This window comes from Podarcis liolepis (genome assembly GCF_965112155.1).
Source record: "Podarcis liolepis genome assembly, chromosome: 1".
Taxonomy (NCBI): domain Eukaryota; kingdom Metazoa; phylum Chordata; class Lepidosauria; order Squamata; family Lacertidae; genus Podarcis; species Podarcis liolepis.
The window spans coordinates 30,042,124-30,065,233 of NC_139554.1; the positions used below are offsets into that span (position 1 = coordinate 30,042,124).

The following is a 23,110-nucleotide window of genomic DNA, read 5'->3' on the forward strand; positions in this document are numbered from 1 at the left end:
CATCAATATTCCTTTTCTTTGTCTTCCCTTGAACTCCCACTGAGCCTTCCTGTCAGATCTACCAGGGTTGGTGACACTTGCTAATTATGTTAATGAGAGATTTTTAAGAATGTAATCTCATTTCTTGGGAGCTCTGCACTCCTAGTCAGCTCAAATGAGAGTCTGGGGGGAATGTGCAAATATGCAGTTCTCCATCTGTGCTCTGAAGTTCTTGGAGGGGATTCCACAAGCACTGACCTTCTTTCTTCAGTCAGCCAAACAATATTACCGAATACCAATCTTGCTTCCCTGCAATATCCAGTCTGTTTCAGAGCAATCTGTCTCCTACGTCCCTTCTCACAAAACAAATGCAGAGGCATCCCTCTGGCTCAGTTTTTCCTAAACTAAAACCTTGGTTACCTCAACAATGCAAACAGAAGAGCTCCATCAGTACTGGGGAAATCATCCAAAATGTTAAGTGCACAGACACTCACAAGGGGAACAACACACTACTGTGCCAGGCTCAAAGATTTCTCTCAACAGTTTCCATTTATACTTCTTTTCCATTTGGATTTTCTCAAGGTCCTGCCTTTTATTCCCTCCTTCCAGTTCTCACATGAACTGATAAACAGTAGGCCACATTCACACCATAAAGGACTATGGTACCACCTTAAGCAGGCATGGCTCAAAGAATTCTGGGAGCTGTAGTTTAAGGGTGCGGGAGATTTTATTCCCCTCCCAGAGCTATGATTCCCAGAGTTCCTTAATATGAGGGACTGGCTGTTAAACTACTCTGGAAACTGTAGCTGGCGGGGGGGGGGGGAGGAAGAGGGGAATTAGAGTTCTCCTAACAACTCTCAGCACCCTTAATAAACTACAGCTCCCAGAAGCCATGACTGCTTAAAGTAGCATCATAGTGCTTTGAATGTATTGTGTGAATGTGGCCAATGTCACTTTGCACCGCATAGCTGTTCTGTTTCAGACAATACAATAAAGCAAATCACCGACACCAGAAAGGCCAACTTCCCTATACAGTCATACCTCGGGTTACAGCCGCTTCAGGTTGCATTTTTTTGGGTTACGGACCACCGAAACCCGGACGTACCGGAATGTGTTACTTCCGGGTTTCGGCGGTCACACATGCGCAGAAGTGCTAAATTGCGCTTTGCGCATGCACAAAAGCGCCAAATCTCAACCCGTGCATGCGGAGACACGCCCCTGCAGGTTGCAAATGCTGCGAGTTGCAAATGTGCATCCTGCACGGATCACGTTCGCAACTCAAGCATCCACTGTACCTGGAAACTATTAAAGAAGCATTTCCTAAATAGCATGACAGATGTCATGAGATACTGGCCGCCTACTAACCTGTGCCAAATTTTACGCACGTTTAGCGTCCCAATTCTAAGTACAAACAGTACAGCTTATTTCCCAAGTGCTGTGTTTAGATTCAAGCAGTACGACAAATCAGCAAGACTCTGGTGCATGTAACCAGTGTACAATTGCAAAAATTAAGTATAGCAAACTAAGAACAGAAGGGAGCTAGTACCAGTTCAGAATTACTGTCCATTAACCATTTATTCTTCCCTAGGTGTAAATGGTCATCAATCTGTATCACTATTCATTAAGCGTTTTAATGAGGTCCTTACAGTATGTAAGTCATTTAGAACCTATATGACTCTCCCTCCCCCTAGGTTTGCAATATTTTTTGGTTGGCAAGGCTGTTATTTTAAAGAGAGGGACCGACCTAGTAAAACTGCCCTTCTACTACATCTGAAATTTGGTCCATCTAACTTTTTACTATCTACACTGTAAACTCTACACCAACTGGAAAACATCTCTCCATGGTGTCAAACTGGATTTGCCAGGGATCGTATCTGGGATCTTTTGCTTGCAAGGCACTCTCACTACAGCCTTTTCTTATATCACAGCCCTTATTAAATCTTAACTTTTAACTATGCATTTGTGTAGGTTATGTATCCCTATCAATTCACTTCATTTTGGCAAAGCCCCCTCCTCATTTAAATCTTTGCAGATGCTGGATTCTAGGAAACAGGTACTATGTCAGCAAATTGCTTCAGTCTGTAGCATTCAACCTTTATAATGGGACAAGCCAAAGTAGCTAGTACCACTTTAGAAAAACTCATGCTTTTATGAACAAAATAAGGTTGATAATAATAATAATGATAATAATAATAATAATAATAATAATAATAATAATAATAATAATTTGTCATTTATACCCCACCCACTCTACAAAGCTTCTTCTTTGACAAACAACCTCAGGCAAACATTGCTTTAGACCAGAATCTGAGCTATTCTGAGTGGAGGTAAATTTATTTTTCATCTCCAGCTGGGGGGGGGGATTGCAAATACCTATAATCAAACCTCCAAATGTGATTGTTAACATGCAGTCTGTCGTGGGTGTGCATCCTCCAAAAGCCACTTTAAAGTCTTCCTAGCACCAGACTCAACAAATAAACGATGACAGAAATAGGAAGATGTGACAAAAGCTAATTACAAGAAAACTCAAAAGAATATGCCCAAGCAAGTTGTATTGGCTTGTTTTCTTAATTCTATTCATAACCGTCCTCCCCTGCAATGAGACAGTATTAATGTAATTTGATGGCAGATCAAAGTCAGTTTAAATTAGGTTTTACGGGGGGGGGGGTAGCACAAAAACTCAGCACAAATGTTATTTGATTTTTAGGAGCCCTAAATGTCAGTTATATGCTCAACTTCCTCCTCATGCTTTGGTTTTGTCATCTGAGCTCACTGCTCCTGCCGTTCTGGTCTTTCGACATGCCTGAGTGGGAGGTCTCCATCTTGTAGCAACGCAGCGTGCGGCAGTGGGGTCATCTCGGATTAGCTGTTCTTTGCTGCCCAGAGCCAAATTGACAAATGAATAAAGCTCAGCCGTGTGCATGACTTGGGTTGCTGAGAGCGCAAGGTCAGTGGAGACCCCCAGGGAAAAAGGGAAGGGAAGCCTTTAGCTGGTTACACTGACTCAGCACCGCCGACAAATCGATAGCTAGCTCTGCCTGGGAAAGATGTCTCAATAGAGGCCTCAGTGCTGAGCTCAGCACAAACATCAGGTCATGACATGCAGCAACTGGGGGAGGGGGAATAAAAGCTGCACTGACCTCCAGCACGCTTCACTTTCACTTGCCAAGAAAAGAACAAAGCGACCAGGTCTTGACTGGGTCAATAACTTTTGAGATTTCAAATGAGGGCAAAGGGAAATTGAAACGAGACAGGAAATGAACCACAAACAGTGGCATATGATCTGGGCTCCATAACAAACCTGTGTTTCATAGAATCATAGAACTATGGAGTTGGAAGGGACCAGTGTTAGAAACTGAGGTTTTAGACATTTAATTTTGATGTTCCCTCTCTCCTCCTCCCTCTCTCCCCTAGCTTCTCCTTGCATAGGTCTGCTCTCCCCCCAGGTTCTGACATCCACAAAAATGCTTCTTGCACAATGACACAAAATGTGACTCACACTTACGAAAAGCCCTGTGTGACTATGGCTCTCCCCCCCCCCATTACAACTCACATGATTTTGAAAGGAATGTGCTCCCACCTGCATGCATTTCTGAGGAAACAGCCATGATTTATCCAAACATGTACTCATCAGTACGGACACCACGTGTGCGTTCTGTATTTGGCTAGGCCAGAGGTTTTTAACTATTTTGATTCCACGGCTCCCTTGGCCAACTACATTCTGCAGCACCCCAGTGGGGCTCAGGAGCCCAGTTATGTCACCCCTTGCCTGCAGAGCTGGCAGCCTCTCACCCTTTTTCAAACACCCTCCCTTGTGGAATGTTCCCTCAGCCTCCTCTCTTCTCTCCTTGGGAGACGTCTGGGCAGCCACTGCTGCCACCCCTGGCCTCTGAGCTCCCCCTGCCCCATAGAGAGGTGCCTCCTCACACTGCCCCACAGGAGCCTGGCACTTGTCTGTCCATTCCCAACAGCAAGGGCTGGCAGGCTGCACTCCCTTGCCAGCTTACTTGCTTACTCCCGGGCTGCCTCAGCTCCTGGCAACCAGCACCCCTTGGCCAGCCGCAGAGGCACCACTCGCCTGGGGAGCTTATAGCCAGGGCTGCTGAAATAAACAGTTGTGCAATCCTTTGGGAGGCAGAGACATGAGAGGGCATCAGAGGGGGGAGGGAAGGAAAGAGGGACAGATGCCAGTGTTGTCCAAGGCCCCCCTGACCATCACTCAAGGCACCCCAGGGTGCCACGGCACACTGGTTGAAAACCACTGGGCTAGGCTACTGGAAACAGTACACAAAAACACTTTAGGACAAGTGACTCACAATCTAGCACTTGGGTGGACAGCTCCCAGGTCGACAAACCAGACTTGATCTGTTTTCTCTCATCAGTTCTCTCTTGCTCTTATTTGAGAATCCTTCCACTTTCTCATTCTCCCATAGTAAATATTTACTTTCCCCTGAGAAACGTACTTATGGATGATATTGTACAAATAAGCAGTGCTGTTCCCCATAACATCTCTACAAAGAATCAAAGCCTAAGAAGGCATTGGCACCCATGGCATTTGGCCATTTGGGCACCCATGCCATAAGTGAAATTCTAAACATGAGATAAAGTTACAGTATGAACCTGCCCAGGCCCTCAGATCATCATCTGAGGCTCTTTTCTGTGTTCTACTTCCAAAGGAAGGTGGCAATGACAGACTAGGCCTTCTCTGCGGTAGCCCCCTCCCTAGGAAGAACCTTGCAATTATTTCAGCACCAGGCAAAGCTGGGTTTTTATTTATTTATTTCCCAGGCATTATTAATGTGATTTTATCATTCTATTTTTTACCTGGCTAAATTACCTTGAGAGGTTTTTTATTAGTAGCAAATGATACAGAAATGTAATAAATCTAACCCAGTACATACAAGGTCCCACCATCCCATGTTTTTGGGGCTTGTCTACAGAATGGGATAGTTGCCCTCTCTGTATGTTTATCAAGAACATCCTCTTTAATGCCGTGTCATGCTTGTGCAAAACACACAGAGGCTGGACCTGGGATCATTGGCTTAGCTACACTTGAGTTGTGGTAGTGTGTATACTTGCCTGGGGTGGACCTTGCTGGATGTTGAACGGCTGGCTCTGAACCTAAGAGAGGAATGAACTCACAGGAGAAATAAACATAACAAAAAATCATACCCAATAGCTTGCAAGCGATACAGAAGTATGAAAACGGGACATGAAACAAGATATTGTAGAATAATCTCTCATCTCTTTTCATATGGCACAGTCCAATTGCAAAAGGATTCAACACTCCAAAGGATCTCTGCCTATTTCTCTAATTTTTCCCATGCTTGTTTATGATACACCTAGTTATGCATTAACACGCCCCAGCTAAGAGGGCAGTTTCTCCAAGAAAACAGCAGGTTCAGGCTCCTGTTTTTGTTTTGTTTTGAGGAGAAGAGCATCTTAGCAGAAGCACATTTAGCCCTGGTTGAATGAATTCCTGGCTGAGATCTCCTTATATCCACAGTGCAGCTTGGTTTTCTCACATTCCCAGCAGTAGCTTCCTCCCTGAAATTGCTCCAGAACACTTTAACCAAGCTAGCACTGCAGAGATCAGGAAGGGAGCATTTCATCAAAGCACAGAATGTGAATTTATTTACTTGCTGCATTTATAACCTGCCTTTCCTTCCCCTGCCCCCCCAAAACAAATAAAATGACATACAGTGGTACCTCAGGTTACATACGCTTCAGGTTACAGACTCCGCTAACCCAGAAATAGTATCTCAGGTTAAGAATTTTGCTTCAGGATGAGAACAGAAATCGTGCTCTGGCAGCAGCAGGAGGCCCCATTAGCTAAAGTGGTGCTTCAGGTTAAGAACAGTTTCAGGTTAAGTACGGACCTCCGGAACGAATTAAGTACTTAACCTGAGGTACCACTGTACATGGTTCTCCGCACCATCCTTTTATCCTTACACCAACCCTGTGAGGTAGGGCCAGCCTGAGAGGTATTGACTAGCAAGCTCCAAGACAGTGTGGAGATTTGAACTCACGTCTCCCTTGTCCCAACCACTGCACCACACTATGTGTGACTATGTGTACACACAAGACACAGGACCCCTTTACTTTCCTGTGCAAGTTTGTATTTAGATCTTGTTGTTTTTTTAATTAAAAAAAGTAGTTGGCTAGGAACTAAGTGATATTCACCAGGCTATACATTTCTCTTGGAATAATTAGCAGTCAATTAGTCCTAATTGTTTATGTGGGACGTAAATGAGCTCAGCAGCTGTAGTTAGCATCCATATAATAGTAATGAACAACTTAAAAAACCCTACTGCTCAAACTGCAACTGCCCATTTTCATTTAATTAGAGCATGATTACTGGAGATCCATGTGGGTGCAATCGCAGGGGAAGCTGGGCTGAAAGGATAACTTTAAAGATCCTCTGGTCCATTACCCCGGGGAAGAGAATTTGTACCCACAAGGATCGTCCACTTTTTCAGGCCCATGGGCACATCTGCAAAATGGGGCAACGCCCGTGGTATCACAGACCTACCAGAGCCACACACACACTTGCCCTGCAACTATGCACACACTCTTTCCCTCCTCCCTGCCAGCATTTGGGCCTGGCATTTCTCTTTTTTCCAGTTCAAGGGGGCAGATGAGCTTCCTCAAAAGTACAGCTGAGCAGACAAGACTTTACCTTCTCAATTTCTAATTTCAGCAGGGGACTGACTGGGGCAGTGGGGGAGAAGAGGCAGGAATGGGACTCTATGGGAGCCAGGGATGCTTCTATGGGTGCAGGTGCAACCCCAGCTCCTACACTGGTGACTGACGATATACCGCGACCTGCAAATGTTTTCCTGCCATTCTGAAATGTTTTTAGAGTTAAGAAGTCGTTGAACTTCCCTTGGTAACTCCAAACCCCATGCAACCCCGTATTTTGGCCTTCAGTGTTCTTGGTGCTCAAATCCCGCTCCTTCTGAGGAATAGCCATAGGAGGACACCAACATCTTCTTCGTTTGCTTGTCCACTCACAGAGGCGTTTGCCTGGCCCTCGCTGGAAGCTTTAATGCTGGACTAAATGGAGATTTGGACTCATCTAGCAAGAGCTGTGTTCTTCAGGGAGCGCCTAGACTACACTCCATTAGGCCGACTCCAGGACTGAGGGGGTCCTCAGCTAGTTGCCTCTCTGTGAGCTCCTTCTTTGCATGGGGGCCTCCCATTTTTATTTTTATTTTGGAGGAGGGAGGAGGTTCCTTTAGTATAGGAAAGCAGTGGGATGTTTTTCTTCAGAACTGAAAGCATCAAGACAGCTCCTCTTGGAGCAGGCATGGCCAAACGTGGCCCTCCAGCTGTTTTGGGACTACAATTTCCATCATCTCTGACCACTGGTCCTGTTAGCTAGGGATGATGGGAGTTGTAGTCCCAAAACAGCTGGAGGGCCACGTTTGGCCGTGCCTGCGACTTGGAGCAACCAACATTGTCCACTTGGTTGTAAGTTGCTTTGGTTTGCCTCAGGCAAGATAAAGCGACTATCAAATTCAATAAATAAATGAATAATAAGCTGCCTTTGTACCAGAAGATTGTTCCTCCTACCTCACTACATACTAACTGGCAGCAGCCCTTTCCACCACTAAAACATGGTAATTTTCAAATCAAAGAGCAACAACACTATGTTTACAGGCCCGCCCCTCAAAAAGCATAATTTACAAATTCTCCTAACTTTGGCTACCTTTTAACAACTAATCAGCAGTTTAAAACAGCAACAACTAAACACTTGTGTATTTGAGGCTCACTCTGTAGGATTAGTATATGTTCTCCTAAGCACACAAAATCATCAGCTCTTTCCAGAGAACACACATTTTATTTTTTTATGAGTTGCAGTTTGCTCTTTCCCCACTGAGGTGGACCTGAAGCGCCTGACCACACATGAAACCAGAAAACACACCTAATCATAAAACTAAATTACAAGGGAAATTAAAAAAACACAATCCAAAATACATTCTCCTGCCAAGCCCAAAATTCCCCAGGATGCGGCTTCTCCACCATTAGGCTCCCATGCACCTCACTCCATGCGCCATCATTAGGGGGGAAAGGCCGTAACCCAGTGGTAGAACTCATGCTTTGCATTAGAAGACGACAGGTACAATCCCAGTCGTTCCCAGGTAAGGCTAGCAAGGGCCCTTGTCTCGAGAACTCCTGCCAATCAGCCTAGGCATTTTTGAGCTAAGATGGGTCAGTGGTCTGACTTCGCGTAAGCCAGATTCAGATATTACTAAAGGTGGAGCATGTCAGCTTTTCAACGTAATGGGTGCCCATGTCAAAAGATTGGCACTGCCTCATTACAAGGCTGAAAGGCGCATCAAAATCCTCAGTTGTCTAAACTGCGTGAAACACCCGGAGCCAAACTAAACGTGAGACTTCAGTATAAACAAAACAATGGAGTTTTAAGAGACGGCTAGGCACTCGGAAGCTTAAACCTCACTCACAAAAAAGAAAAAGCTTATTAAAATTGCTACATACCTGGGGAAAACTGCCAGACAGGCTTAGACACAGATAACAATGCCACTGGGATTAACCGGGTGGGGGAAAGGGAATGCTTGGATCCTGGTTCGCACAAGGCTTTGTCTCTCAGTTGGTCCTGACGAAGTTCCCAGAATCAGCCATGGAGTCTGGATTCTTGCTATGAAGCAGCGGCGGTGGTGGCGGCAGCTGTGCCCTAAGCCCCCTGGAGACACAAGAGGGAAGCTGCTGTCAGTACATCTGAGGCCTCTACAGTTGTATACGCAGCTTATGATGCATGAAGAATTGGCATCCTTCCCCAGCCCTTTCCTTTTAGGGCTCTGGAAACAAACCCTGCGTTGGTTGGCGGAGGAAAGAGGTAGGATGGGTCAAGCTCAGCTGCCAGAAGAGGGTTTCTAATTAACAACGCAGCACAACCCCGCTCCAGGAAGCACAGACCCCCAAAAGAAACCCCCGGAGAAGAATCAGCATCCTCCGTCACTTCAGATGGGCTCCTGCCATCGGAGAACAGTTCTCTCCCAGCTTTGCCATTTATACACCACACTCTTAGCTGGAGCACAGCTCCCGGCACTTAGAATGAGGCAGGGAGTGTGTGGGAGGACTCCTGCACACACAGACACGCCAGGCACATACACACAGAGTTCCCCCACCCCTCCATCCCCCTGTCACTGCAGTAATTCATCAATTTCATCTGATTCAGCACTTGCCGTTCAGTTATTCCTGGAGTGGGAAGGCTGTCGGCTACAGCTAGGTCACAATTTGCAAGCGGGGGGGGGGGGGGCAGAGGTGGGCCTTATAAGTTGCCTGGTGCATCTGCCCCCAGGGACCATCAAGTGTCACAACCAGAGATGTATTTACCAGTCCAAAAACCTGGCAGGCATTTGTCCTGCTGCGCTGCATCCAGCCTATTCGGATTCTTCAGAGAAATTATTATCTTTCATACAGCAACTAAGAGGGGGGAGATAGAAGCCTGGGTGGAGACCTAGCGGCGAAATCTACCTCGTTTCTGATCTCAGTTTAGTACCGCCTTCCCCAACCTGATGTCTTCCAAACATTTTGGGCTACAACTCTCACCGTCCCTGACCACTGGCCATGCTGGCTGGTGCTGATGGGAACTGTAGTACAAAGCATAAGAGCTGTCTTGTTGGATTAGACCACGGTTTCCCAAACTTGCATCTCCAGCTGTTTTTAGACTACAATTCCTGCCATCCCTGATCAGTGGTCCTGCTAGCTAGGGATGGTGGGAGTTGTAGTCCAAAACCAGCTGGAGACCCAAGTTTGGGAAACCCTGCATTAGACCAAAGGCCCGTCTAGTCCATCCTGGTCTCAAAATGGTCAACCAGATGCCCATAAGAAGCCTGCAAGCAGCACCTGAGCACAGCAACACTCTCCCCACTTGTGATCCCAAACAACTGGTATACAGAGGTATACTGTCTCAGGGAGTGGAGGCACAAAATGGCCTTATAACCTCAATGAATATGTCTAACAGCCTTTTAAAGCAACCTACATTGGTGGCTATCATTGCCATCTTATGGTAGTAAATTTCACAATTAAACAATGCACTGTTTCCTTTGGTCTGTCATGCATATTCCAAGACTCAACTTCACTGGATGGCCCTGAGTTCTAGTGATATGAGAGAGGAAGAAAAACCTTTTTCTATTTGTTTTCTCTGCACCATCTTCCACACCTCTACTGAAGCTTGCTCCGGAGCCTTGACCATTTGGGGGGTCCTTTCCTGATCCTTCCTCAACTTTACCGTGTCCTTTTTGAGGTACGGCAACCACAACTGTACATGGTCAAATCAGATTTGCATAATAACAGTGTGGCATCATGTTGTTTAGCACAAGCATCTCATTAATCAAGCTAGGGATGAATACAGTGATTACACAATGAATTTAATCGGCTGCCTATTAAAGATTACATGACGTGGTCCCAATCTTTCCTCCAAGGCACACCTAGGATTGCTCACCCAATCCTGATTCAGATATTATTTCCCCGGTTGCCTCCTTGGAATAATTATCCTTGTCAATGCAAATAAGGGCATTTCAACCTCACACCTTTCTTGAGTAACTAGAATCATAGAATCATAGAGTTGGAAGAGACCACAAGGGCCATCGAGTCCAACCCCCTGCCAAGCAGGAAACACCATCAGAGCACTCCTGACATATGGTTGTCAAGCCTCTGCTTAAAGACCTCCAAAGTAGGAGACTCCACCACACTCCCTGGCAGCAAATTCCACTGTCGAACAGCTCTTACTGTCAGGAAGTTCTTCCTAATGTTTAGGTGGAATCTTCTTTCTTGTAGTTTGGATCCATTGCTCCGTGTCTGCTTCTCTGGAGCAGCAGAAAACAACCTTTCTCCCTCCTCTATGTGACATCCTTTTATATATTTGAATATGGCTATCATAGCACCCCTTAACCTCCTCTTCTCCAGGCTAAACATGCCCAGCTCCCTTAGCCATTTCCTCATGGGCTGCTGCCTTTCTCTATGGAGCTGTGAGCACTGCCATCCCAGAGTAAACAAGACTGTTTGTTCCTGCCCACCTATCCCAACAGGAGGAAAGTTCACAAGCCTTTTATTTTAAAGAGTCAAAATGCTTCCGCCTCTTTTCTTTGGCCAGGACTTAAGAGAATGCAGTCTCTAAGGCTCAAATTAGAGGCTGATTCACACTTCACAACAGCAGGTACATTTGCTGCATTTACACCAGGGATGCCAGTTTGAGTTCACTCTAAGCGTGCTCCTTTGCATCAGAATGCTGGTGAGCTTTTCATTCAAAGAAAAGAAATAATTGGGAACACACTGAGAGGAAGAATCAGGAGCAGGGGAAAGCCAGGCATGATCTGCCCAGAACAGCCCAACGGGCCAACCTCCAAGGCCTTGTGGGTTAATCAGGCCACAGGCCAAAGGTTCCCCATCCCACTTTAGTATTTAAAAGTAGCTGGATAGCTCAGTTGGCTAGAGCGTGGTACTGATAAAGCCAAGGTTGCAGGTTCAATCCCTGTAAGGAACAGCTGTATATTCCTGCACTGCAAGGGGTTGGACGAGATGACCCTCAAAGAAAATCTCATGGGCTGGGCAAAACGAAACATTCATTTTGCAGAAGAACAATGGGCGAGAGTCAGAAACACGTCCCCAGATGGGAAAACGCTTACACAGAATCCAAAATAAATGCAACACAGAGGGAAAAACAAGCAGGCACCCCCCCCAAACAACAACAAAAAGTCAATTGCAAAAATAAACAATTGGAAGGGACAGGGGACCTTGACAATCACCATGGGATGTGCCCAAGGATGTTGTGCTGCCTTCAGGTGGTTTGTTGGACTTCTGCCCAAAGCCTTTCAACAGCAGCCACTAGGCAGGACCATAGAGGACAGCCATCTGCCCCATGCCTCTTAGAAACCCCTCCTCCCCGTTTGTTGGTTTTGTTTATTAATAGCCTCCTGTGTATGCACTGTACCTTGACAACAGTAATGCCTACTACAACTGCTGCATGATACATCAGCAAAGCACCAAGCAAACATTAACTAATTAGATGGCAAGCTCCCCATGGCAGGGTCCTGGCACTGTTCTGCCTGTGACTTCACAACTTAATCCTCCGACTATTGCAGAGATGCAGAGTTTCTCTTTTGCAGCATCACAGAGTCTGGCACCCCCCAGAAGTAGCACCCAAATTAATTAGCAATTGACACAGAATGTTTGCACTGCCCTCCCCAAAGCCAAGGCCCTTCCTCCTTCCCTGCTGGCAATGTTATTGCTAAAGTCCTAAGCACATTAAAAAGAGCCCCTCTGGGTTAAACCAAAGGCCAATCTAGCCCAGCGCTCTGTTCTTACAGCAGCCAACCAGATGTGCATGGGAAGCCCACAAACAAGCAGGACGTGAATGCGGCAACACTTCTCCAAGTCCTATCTCTGACACTAGATAACAAGACGAGTAGCCGCTGAGAGCTTTATCCTCTACGTCAGTGCTTTTCAACCAGTGTGCTGGGGCACTCTGGGGTGCCTTGAATGATGGTCAGGAATGCTGTGGGCAACACTGGCCTCTGTCCCTATTTCCTTCCTTCCCTTCTCTGATGTCCTCTTGTGTCTCTGCCTCCCGAATGCTTGCACAGCTGTTTGCTGCAGCAGCCCTAGCTACAAGCTCCCCAGGTGAATGGTGCCTCTGGGGCTGGCCAGGGGGTGCTTCCCAGGCCCCTGTGGGGCAGTGTGAGAAGGCACCTCTCTTTGGGGCAGGGGGGCAGCTCAGAGACAAGGGGTGGCCGGTGCAGCTATCAAGTGGACTCCCAAGGAGAGGGGAGAGGAGAGGAGGTTGAGGGCACACTCCACATGGGGCGGATGAGGGGCTGCCAGCTCTGCAGGCAAGGGGTGACATAACCAGAGCCCCACAGGTGTGCTGTAGAAAGAACGGAGTTGGTCAAGGGAGCCGTGGGCCCAAAAAGGTTGAAAACCCTTGCTCTCTAACCCCCCTTTGAATGTTGTCCAAGATGGTTGGTATCACTACATCTTGAGGTATTGAATCCCATAGTTTTAGTATGTGCTGCATGACAAAGAATCTCTTATTTCTGCCTTGAACCTTTCAGCATCACTGGGTTTTGGAATTTATGAGGAAGAAAAACTTCTCTCCATCTACAGATCCCGCCTTGTCACCTTTCTGTATAAACTAAAGAGCCGCCAATGCTGTAACCATTCCTGAAAGAAGAGTGGTCCCAGCCTGCTGGTTATTTTGATTGCCCTTAAAAACACCCCCCCCCCGAAAAAAACACCCACCACCCTTTTCCAGTTCCACGATATCTTTTTGAGGTGCAGTAGCCAGAACTGTACTCAGTACAACAGGTGTGATTGTATCATAAAATTGTACAAAGGTAATGAAATATTGGCTGTTTTATTTTCAAACCCTTTCTTAATGATCCCCAACATGAAATTTATTCTTTTCACAGCTGTCCCACACTGCATTAACCTTTACATTAAGCTACCATCCTCCACAATTCCAAGATTGCTGTATTCACCAGTCACCCTCAACCTCAGCTCTCCAGATGTTTTTGGCCTACAACTCCCATGATCCCTAGCTAGCAGGACCAGTGGGCAGGGATGATGGGAGTTGTAGTCTCAAAACATCTGGAGGTTGAGGAAGCCTGGTCTAAGAGTTAAAATCTCATGTCCTGCAGGCAGTTGGGGTAGGGGAGAGTTTGTTTTATTAAATGTGAGTTTCTCCTCTGCACCTGTCTTGCTTTGTCTCTGCAGGTTCCTTGTAAGCTATGCCCAGCTTACAAGAGCAGAAAGAGTTAAACTCAAGGCTTTTCTTTCAGCTAAAACTCAGTTCCGTCACCTCTCAGGTGGGCGCCATTGCCATTCTAAGAGAACGAGGGAGGTGTTCATGGTGAGTTCCGTCACCTCTTTTTCTAGAAAAATAGCACTGGTTAAACTTCTACCCCACTTCCCACCATTGCAGCGTTCGAAACTCCCATTGTTCTAGGTGCGTTTTGCGACAGGGAATTTCATTAGCACAGGCAGTTTCTGAGCTCTGGGCGCAGTGCTGCGCCTAAGATTTCAGGTTAAAGCTGCAGTGCACACCCCCCCCCCCACTTCCAGCCACTCTCTGAAGATTGGAGAAGATTGGATAAGAATATTAGGGGGGTGGGCAGGGGAAGCACGGCTTTGTTTTTTGCAAGCATCAGATGAGGATGAAAAATGAACATAAGATTTCAGCTGCAGTTCATTCATTCATTTTCAGCTTTGTATTCTTGTTATAAAAAAGTGCACCTAGACATTCCGTTGTTGCGCCTATAACCTGGGTTAAGGTGCCATTTAGCTCCTAGCTTTCATATCTCTGTTTCTAACACTGCCCCACTGCATCCCGGACTGGAAGATCCAGGGTTGCTAGTAACTCTTCTTGCAACTCAAATACCCTTTTCTTTCTCTTGGATCCCCGCAAATCGCATTGTGGTACATAAGTGTTATAAGAAAGAAAGAAAGGCTACCATCCTTGCTGAAGTAGCCAACGTCAACCATCACACTGCAATCCTGATGTGTACCAGAACAAGGAGGAACAAACATCACAGGGCAGAGGGCATGAATGCAGACACACGTTCTTTCCAACGGGGTGTATGGAAGAAGGGATTTGCTAGGGGCTTTGTCAAAAGCAGGGCAGGAGGTATGAAATCTCTGCTAAAAGGGTAGGCATGGCAATTCAGATCTCCACATGTTGCTTATGGGAGCAACAATTGGCCTTCAGCAACGCTGCTTCCCAGCAGCTGACGTAGAGAGGCTTATTGTCTCCCTTTTTGCGTGGGCAGGAGTGGGCTGACTAAGAAGCGCCAGGCAGAATGTCTTGCCATTCCCAGCTTCACTCTAGCATGTACAAAGGCAGCTGGGCTTTAAAACATCCAGGCAACAAAAACATCCCTTTTCAGAGAGATTTGGGGGAGGTGATGCACATCCCACAATCCCTCATCTATGTGCCTGTGAAAGGCATTGGAAATGAGCACCAAAGCTGCAGATACCTTTCAGAGAGCACTAACCCACATAGGTAAAGGTAAGGTAAAGGACCCCTGGACGATAAAGTCCAGTCAAAGGAGACTATGGGGTGTGGCGCTCACGACGCTTTTCAGGCCAAGGAAGCCAGCGTTTGTCTGCAGACAGCTTTCCAGGCCATGTGGCCGGTATGACTAAACTGCTTATGGCACAATGGGACACTGTGATGAGTGCCAGAGCGCACAGAAACGCCGCTTACCTTCCTGCCACAACAGTACCTATTTATCTACTTGCACTGGTGTGCTTTTGAACTGCTAGTTTGGCAGAAGCAGGGACAGAGCAATGGGAACTCACCGCCATCAAGCGGATTCGACCTTCCGATCGGCAAGCCCAAGAGGCTTGGTGATTTAAAACCACAGCACCACCTCTCCACATACCACTAATCCACATACCAGGAACACTGCAATACTAAATGAAACAGGTATGTGCTAAAAGCTTAGGCTTAAAAACAAAATGCCCACAAATTGGGGTGGGTGGGTTAATACTAAAAAGTATGGAGCTGATCCAATTATGTGTGCACATTCAGAGTTGCTTCATTCTTTAAGTGGGGATAATCACAACCTCATAAGAGAATGGATGCAACAGCATATGTGTGGATAAAGGATGAATACAGCCTAGAAACTTTACCCGCCCACATTATACTGGGCTGGCCCAAGACATTTTGCTACCTGAAGCAAAGCAAAGGACAAGATGGCACCTTCCCCTCCACTTCTTATAGAGAAGTCAACTGAACTAGCTGTTAAATCTTATATCAACACCACTGGTGGGAAACTTTCTCTACTGCACCTGAGGACAGCTTAGGAAGGAAGTGTTCCTGGGGGCTATTTAGGGAGCACAGGGCAGAGTAACTTAGGGACTGTGGGGGCATGGGGCTGGGGCTGCTTCCAGCATCTGCCGCCTGAGGCAGCTGTTTCAGCCTGCAAAGTGGTGGGGCCAGCCCCGTCGCTAGTTCACGAAGTGTACTAGAATCTAGAGCAGGGCTGAGGAACCTCTGTCATTGGACTACAACTCCTTTCAGCTCCCAGTCAGCATGGCAAATGGCGGTAGATGATGGGAGTTGTAGTTCAGCAACATCTGGAGAGCCACAAGTTTCCCAGCCCAGATTTAGAAGGATCAGGGCAGATATCAGTGACTGCAGCAGAAAACCCTCTCACTGGTTGATTGGGCCACCTCTTTGTGATGTGTTCCTTCCCACTTTGGGTTCATCCAGAGGAGGAGATAGCTGGAATGAGACATGACTCCTGGGGAATGGAGTTTGAACACCAGGGCATCGCCCCCACTAAGAATATCCTGCCCTGGTAATATGTCTGCTGCTGCTGCTCACCTAAGGGCCAATTCAAATTTAACATTTTGCCCCACTAAAGAACATCAGTGAGAAGACAATTTGCTGGAATGCAAAACTCTTGTTGATTTTTGTAGTCAATATTCACAGCCTGGATATTCTGATCACAGTCTGTTTTGCAAAATTCAACAGAAATCGGTGTTACAATACTATTGTTCATGCATTCCCTTCTCTGCAAACCGCACCCCCCACCCCGCAATGTCTGCCTCTTACTGTTGTGCTTGCAGCTTTGTTGTTTCTTCTCCAAGGGGAATATGCAGCGCTCAGGTTTATTAGGCATCAACAATTTCCCAGCAGTATCAGCAGGAGCTGAAAGCAACAGTCAGGACTGAGCTTTGAGGCTTTTTGCACTGAGATCAGCCTTCCTGATGTTTATTAATGGATGGCGCTCATCAGATGGGCTAAGGCACCTGGAGAAGCTCAAACAGTGCCTTCCCAAGGCAGGAATATTGTTGAAGAGCATCTCTGGACCTTTCTAGATGAGTATTATAAAAACTGCAGCAACGTACTAGCAGTGCAGAACCCAGATAATGTTCTCCAAAATTTGCCCATCTGATATGAGAAGAACCACATATCCTTACTCCAGCTGGTGCTTTGGCTGCAGGGAAACTGCATTTGCCAAGACACAGCTGGATAAATTTGTCCCCTGCTAATTCCATGGTTGCAATTGCGACGGTTGTGTGGAGTAAAGTATGGACATACAGATATTGCTTTCTCCTTTCCTTCTGCCCGAGGTGAAGCTGTAAATCACTCCCAGACCCCAAACCTCGTCATTTATTTATGGAAGTCATGTATGTATGTATGTATGTTAATCACATTTATATCCCACTTTTCATCCAAGGTGCTCAAAGTGGCATACATAATTCTCCTCACAACAACCAACCAACCAACCCTGTGAGATAAGTTAGACAGAGATGTAGAGTGATTGGCCCAAGTTCTCCCACTGAGTTTCATAGAAGAGTGGGGATTTCAACCCTGGGCTACTGAGTCCCAGTCCAACACCCAGGCATGTCCAAAGTCCATTTCGGGGGCCTAATCCGGCCCGCGGGTCAATTTAATCTGGCCCCCATGGCAGCACATGTTCTGGGATAAAATCGCCCAAAAAGCTCAATAACTCTGGGGTCAAATTGCAAAAAAACCTCACCGATTTCAATCCTAAAAAAAGCTCACCAACTTTGGTCGGCCCTCGCGCATGTTCACTTCATCAAATCTGGCCCTCTTTGAAAAAAGTTTGGGCACTCCTGCTCTAACCACTACACCACACTGGTTCTTAGGGAGAGTGCAACTCCCTCCACAAGAAGCTCAGATGAGGTGGTTATGAAGGGATCTGACCAGTTCCAGACAGAATCACATTCCCTGTAAAGGTTCAGGGGTGCAGCTTTGGGCTGTGCACTGATAAGCCTTGCCTGATGGCTCCTCAGACATCTTCTGTGCCTTTTAGCATCTTTCACCATCTTTGGTTGCCAATGTAAAAAGATATTCCTTGGAGGCCCCATTGCTGGGTTGCCACCACCATCAGAAGTGAGATGGTGGTAACAAAGGAAGGTTCTCTCTGTCGTGGCGCTTGGATGATGCAAGGCCTTCCCCCTGCACACTTCCTCAGTGCCGTCCTGGGTGGTCCTTCAGAGCCATGTAGAAACACAGCTAGATATTCACACTTTTAACGCAGTCTAGGATATTTTAAGATGTGTCCCCGGCACATTTTAATCTCTGGTGCATGCTGATGATCTTTTGCTCTTATTATTCTCTTGGTATTATTATTATTATTATTATTATTATTATTATTATTATTATTATTATTATTGCTTCTGCGACTATTTTTTTATATTAAAAAAATCATTTTCACTTCTGCTCTGTCGTCTTGTTTTAGTTTTATTGGTTTTATGGATTAAAAAAACCTGTTGCAACCCATCTCTGGAACTAAGGTGGAGAGGGATATGATTTTTTTTTCTTAAATAAATAATAGAACTGGAGAAATGGAGGGGTCTTGGAGGTCATTGGGTCCGACTTCCAGCTCTGTTCTCCTGTAAGTGGGAGGCAGCAGAAGGGCTTGGGGGGAGCCCCCCATCTCCCCCCCCCACTTAGGCTGATGAGCAGAGATTTAATCCTGCTGCCTAGGCTGCCCAATCCTGTTCCTTGCTGGGAACAGGGTAGCCCAGCCAATCCTGCGCTCCCGCCCACCAGTTGACATCACCAGTCATGTCATGTGATGCGGACTGGCAGGATGCTGTTGAGCACGCATGGGGAGGAAGGGGAGCTGGAGTCTAACTTGGGAGAGGGGGGCAGGGTTTTGGGGGACCTGTGCCAACCAGGAGGCAAGAATCAGAGGCAGGGGAAGCTTCAGAGCTGGAGGAAGAGGCAGACCAGGCAAGTGAAGAGCCGGGTGCTGCTAACCTACCCTCCTTCCTGCACCACTGTCTCCTAGAACCAAGAGAGGACTAAAGAGGGAAGATCAGAGGCAGCTGTCACGCAGGCATAGTCTCCGGCTACGCACACACAGCCCATCGCGGGAAGGTACATATACTGGTGGAGGGAGGCTGGTCCCCAGTTGCTGCAACTGTTCCATAGAATGCAGACCTGGGAACAGCTGCCTAGACGCTAGATTGGTGTGCTTCGGTATCCAGAGCTGTAGAAGCAAGTGTTATCTTTGACAACATAGAGTGAATCCTCTGCTGTGTGCGTTCCTTTGACAGGCAGGTGGCTGTGGTTTGCAAGAAACAGTCTGGTGGGCCAAGACGGTCTTGCAGGCCGGAGGCTCCCCACCCCTTCCCTACATGAACATATAAACAGTATCCATTCAGGGATGTCCATGCAACCAGGTACCCTGCCAGCAAAGTCCCACTCAGGGTAGACCCACTGAAATTAATGCACCTAGGTTAGTCAAGTTTATTAACTTCAGTGGATTTACTCTGAGTAAGCTTAGGAATGAAAGCACCTGTAATCTTCACCCAGTACATTTCCAGACCTCCAGACCTACCTGGGTCATTCCTAAAGCAACTTCTGGTTGGGGCGACATAACTAATGCAGACCAAGAGGTGGAGTCCCGCACTGTCTGGGCTGCTTTTGCCAACTCATGAGAGTGGACCTTGCAATGTAATGTGTGGCTCGCTTCCAGGTAGACTGGCACAGCCCCAAGGCATTCCAGCATCTCTCGCCCTAATGCAATTGCAGAGGGCCGCAGTAATAAAGCAGCACTTAAGGTCTTCAAAGTCTTAGCTTACCGTCCATTTTACTGTCCCATCTCTCATGCAGAGGGCAGAAAAGCAGTTCCTTACAGCAATGCTCCATGCAGCGGGGTGACATGTAAATGCCCACAGTTTACATGGAGATCACTCACTCAACAGACTCCTGCCTATCGGTAAGGAGTTTACCTGCCCCCACACAGGGAGGTCTAACCTGCAGCAGGTAGCACCAGCATCTGGTTACATGGGCAGGTTGGGGCCCGTGGCCTAGAAATTGGTCCACGCTCCACCAACCACTCTCCCATCATTAGCAATGGCTTTGTGGATTTGTGCAATGGGTTCAATTAACAGTTTCTTCTCTGCCTGCAATAACTAGCATGCATTTGACAAATCCCAACTCTCCCTTCTTTGTGCCTGCAATGTTGTAGCTCCAGCAAAAGCAGCCAACGCCTTCGCAAACAGAAATGCAAGATCCCTGGGAAAGAGACATCTCACTGCATGTATGACTGATCCATCGCACAGTGGAAGGAAGAAGCTCGCATGAGCAAGACTGGGAAGTGATCAGGTAGTAGCTGCTGTAAAGTTCAAAGTTAGCCAACTTTTCTTTCTGCATTTTCACAGCTACTGCCATTCTAAGAGCAGTGCGAGATCAACAGGGGGGAAAGCAGACTCAAAAGAGGTGGCAAGGGATGGAAGAGGAATTCCATTCTATTTGCATACACGGAGAAGGCCACACACAGATTGGGCCAATCCTGTGCTGACCTCCATTAATTGGGCAACCTCGGTTTTGGGCAAAAGATTCCTGCACTAAAGGGGGTTGGGATAGATGACCCTTGGAGTCCCTTCCAACTCTATGGTTCTATAATCCAACTGGCAGGTGGACTGGTTACGAAAGCTAGCACACCTAACAGCTGGTAGTTCCAAATGTGGTGGTGCCCCGGAGGTGTTGGACAGACTCTCTTGCATCTCCTGGGGGAAACATTTTTTCCTTACACTGGTGCTAGATCATGAAGGAAACAGAAGCCGGCCTGCAGCCATTGATCCTCACATGGCTGGGGGCCTAATTCTACACAGAGAGAAGAGCCTGTAGAACAGGGCTGGCAAGCTTTTTCAGTCCAACAACCACCTTCCCCTGAGTGCTACCTTCTGAGGCCTGCAGCTGCATGCTAGTGGTGGCTTGGGCAACAGGAGTGATTCTTATATTTGTACAGTATCTGCAGTCCAGCTCTGCAAAAGTCAGAGGTTTCTACATGTAAATATTTCCATCCAAGCAAGGAAGAGGCCTTGGTATGGGTCCAAGGGCACATTCCAGCCAGAGGGAAAAACCGAAGGAGGGTGTTGAGCAGAGCCTGTAAGGGGCGTGGTCCAGGGAAGGTTCTGAGGGCCAGACTGACAGGTTGTCGTCGTCATCATCATCATCATCATCATCATTTTATTTGTATGTCGCCTTTCAATAGTTAAAACAATGCTCAAAGCAGCTTACAACATAACAATATTTACATATTTACAGGATAAAGGAAGTCTTTTTGTTTGGTTGTTTGTATTGCTGTATTGTTTCCCCAGAGTGGCTGGGGAAACTCAGCCAGATGGGTGAGGTATAAATAAATTAATTATTATTATTATTATTATTATTATTATTATTATTATTATTATTATTATTATGTTATGCTCACTATGTTATGTTCATGTTTAATGAGGGTGGATTTCTGTATTGGGGGAGGTTTACGTTATGTTGTAAATAAAATTCGAATAAAAATATTTTGAAAACAAACAAACAAACAATATTTACATAATTACAGTGCTACCTCAGGTTACATACGCTTCAAGTTACGGTACATACTCCGCTAACCCAGAAATATTACCTCGGGTTAAGAACTTTGCTTCAGGATAAGAACAGAAATCGTGCTCCGGCGGCGCATTGGCAGCAGGAGGCCCCATTAGCTAAAGTGTTGTTCCAGGTTAAGAACAGTTTCAGGTTAAGAACGGACCTCCAGAACGAATTAAGTACTTAACCCGAGGTACCACTGTACCAACATAACAAAAGTCATAAGCAATAAATAAAACACATCAAAAAGCACACAACCAAATGGAAAACGATTTCCACATAAATCATAAAATCTAAAACTAGGAATACAGCATTAATATCAATCACAATTTAAAATGACATAGATAAAAAATAAAAGCAATTTAAAAAACAAAAACGGAGCCCTCTCTGCCCAGCAACAGCCGTCCTTTATGGAGCCTGTCAGGCCCCGCCCCAAGCCAGGTGAAGAGAAGCAACTCAGTCCTCCCCCAGGTCTGGGGTCTGCATTTGAGGTTCTCCACCCCTGTGCTAGAGGTTCAGTGCCTATTTAAGCAAATGCCTTTTAAAAATAAAACAGAGCACCCTGATTGCCAAGAGGGCATTTAATTGAAACATGCCTTTTTCTGCACCCTTTCCCCCCTAGTAGCTCCACCTTCCCTGCAGAGCCTTGAAATGCTCCCAGGCGCTCTGGGATTCTTCTTGCCCATAAAAGCAAGCTATATTTTGAGCAGGCATCTGGCAACTCTCCTTTTTTGGAGACTGACAAGAGGCAACTCAGCTGAGCCCCAAACCCTTGTTTTGCATAGATGGTTCCATCTCACACAGCTTCCAGGAAAAGCAAAAAAGGATTTAAAAAAACGAAAAAACCAGGAAGGGCAGAGGGGAGGCTCTGCTCACAAATGAGCCCAGAGAGGGCTGCGGACGTGTGTTACGCAAACAGCACGCTCTGTTCCAACCTTTTCCAGACACCTCAACAAGAGCAAGCGCAGAGAAGACAGGCAGTCCTTATCACTCCATTAAATGCTCGACTGTGTAAGATCCCTCTGCTCCAGTGACGGCTGTGCAAACCCATAAATCCCGGCCCGCTTTCCTGCCAAATGGAACAGCAAGGTTTACATACTTCCCCTAAGTGGTAAGCAAACTTCCTTTCCAAGGGACAGGCAATCTATCAGAGCTCGGGTTCTCATTGCCGGCTAAGTTTAGCCCCCTGATCTACAGCTTTTCTCAAGTGGCTGAGAATCATGCTCAGCTCCCCTGAAAAAGCTTGGGTTTGCAATCACACGGCACGCTTCTGAAGACCAGATTCTGGCGACAAACAAAAGGACAACATCAACGTCCATATGCCCAGTTTGTGTGCTTCAGGTGGCAGCTGTTTGGTCTGATCCAGCCGCAGCAGGTACACTTGGCTCCTGGGAACACAGGAAGGTACAGGAAGAAGCTGACCCACTCAGTCCTTTAATCTATCTAATTTAACACTGTATATGTGGACCAACAGGGACGCAAGTGGCGCTGTGGGTTAAACCACAGAGCCTAGGATTTGCCGATCAGAAGGTCGGCGGTTCGAATCCCCGCGATGGGTTGAGCTCCCGTTGCTCTGTCCCTGCTCCTGCCAACCTAGCAGTTCGAAAGCACGTCAAATTGCAAGTAGATAAATAGGTACCGCTCTGGTGGGAAGGTAAACAGCGTTTCCGTGTGCTGCTTTGATTCGCCAGAAGCGGCTTAGTCATGCTGGCCACATGACCTGGAAGCTATACACCAGCTCCCTCGGCCAGC

General features: G+C 46.7%; 1 protein-coding gene across 10 annotated transcripts in view; it reads right to left on the minus strand.

Annotated features, from left to right (window-relative positions):
* The window catches only part of TMEM63C (transmembrane protein 63C), a 72,794-nt gene that overhangs the window by 41,737 nt on the left and 7,947 nt on the right, over nucleotides 1-23,110 (minus strand). For 3 of the 10 annotated variants that reach the window (XM_083501746.1, XM_083501744.1, XM_083501742.1), the window contains exon 2: nucleotides 8,482-8,686. The gene's annotated coding sequence lies outside the window, so the exon portion shown is untranslated. Of the gene's footprint in view, nucleotides 1-5,054; nucleotides 5,101-8,481; nucleotides 8,882-23,110 lie in introns of those variants that run through there. The other 7 variants (XM_083501745.1, XM_083501741.1, XM_083501738.1 and 4 more) reach the window with 6 other exon arrangements.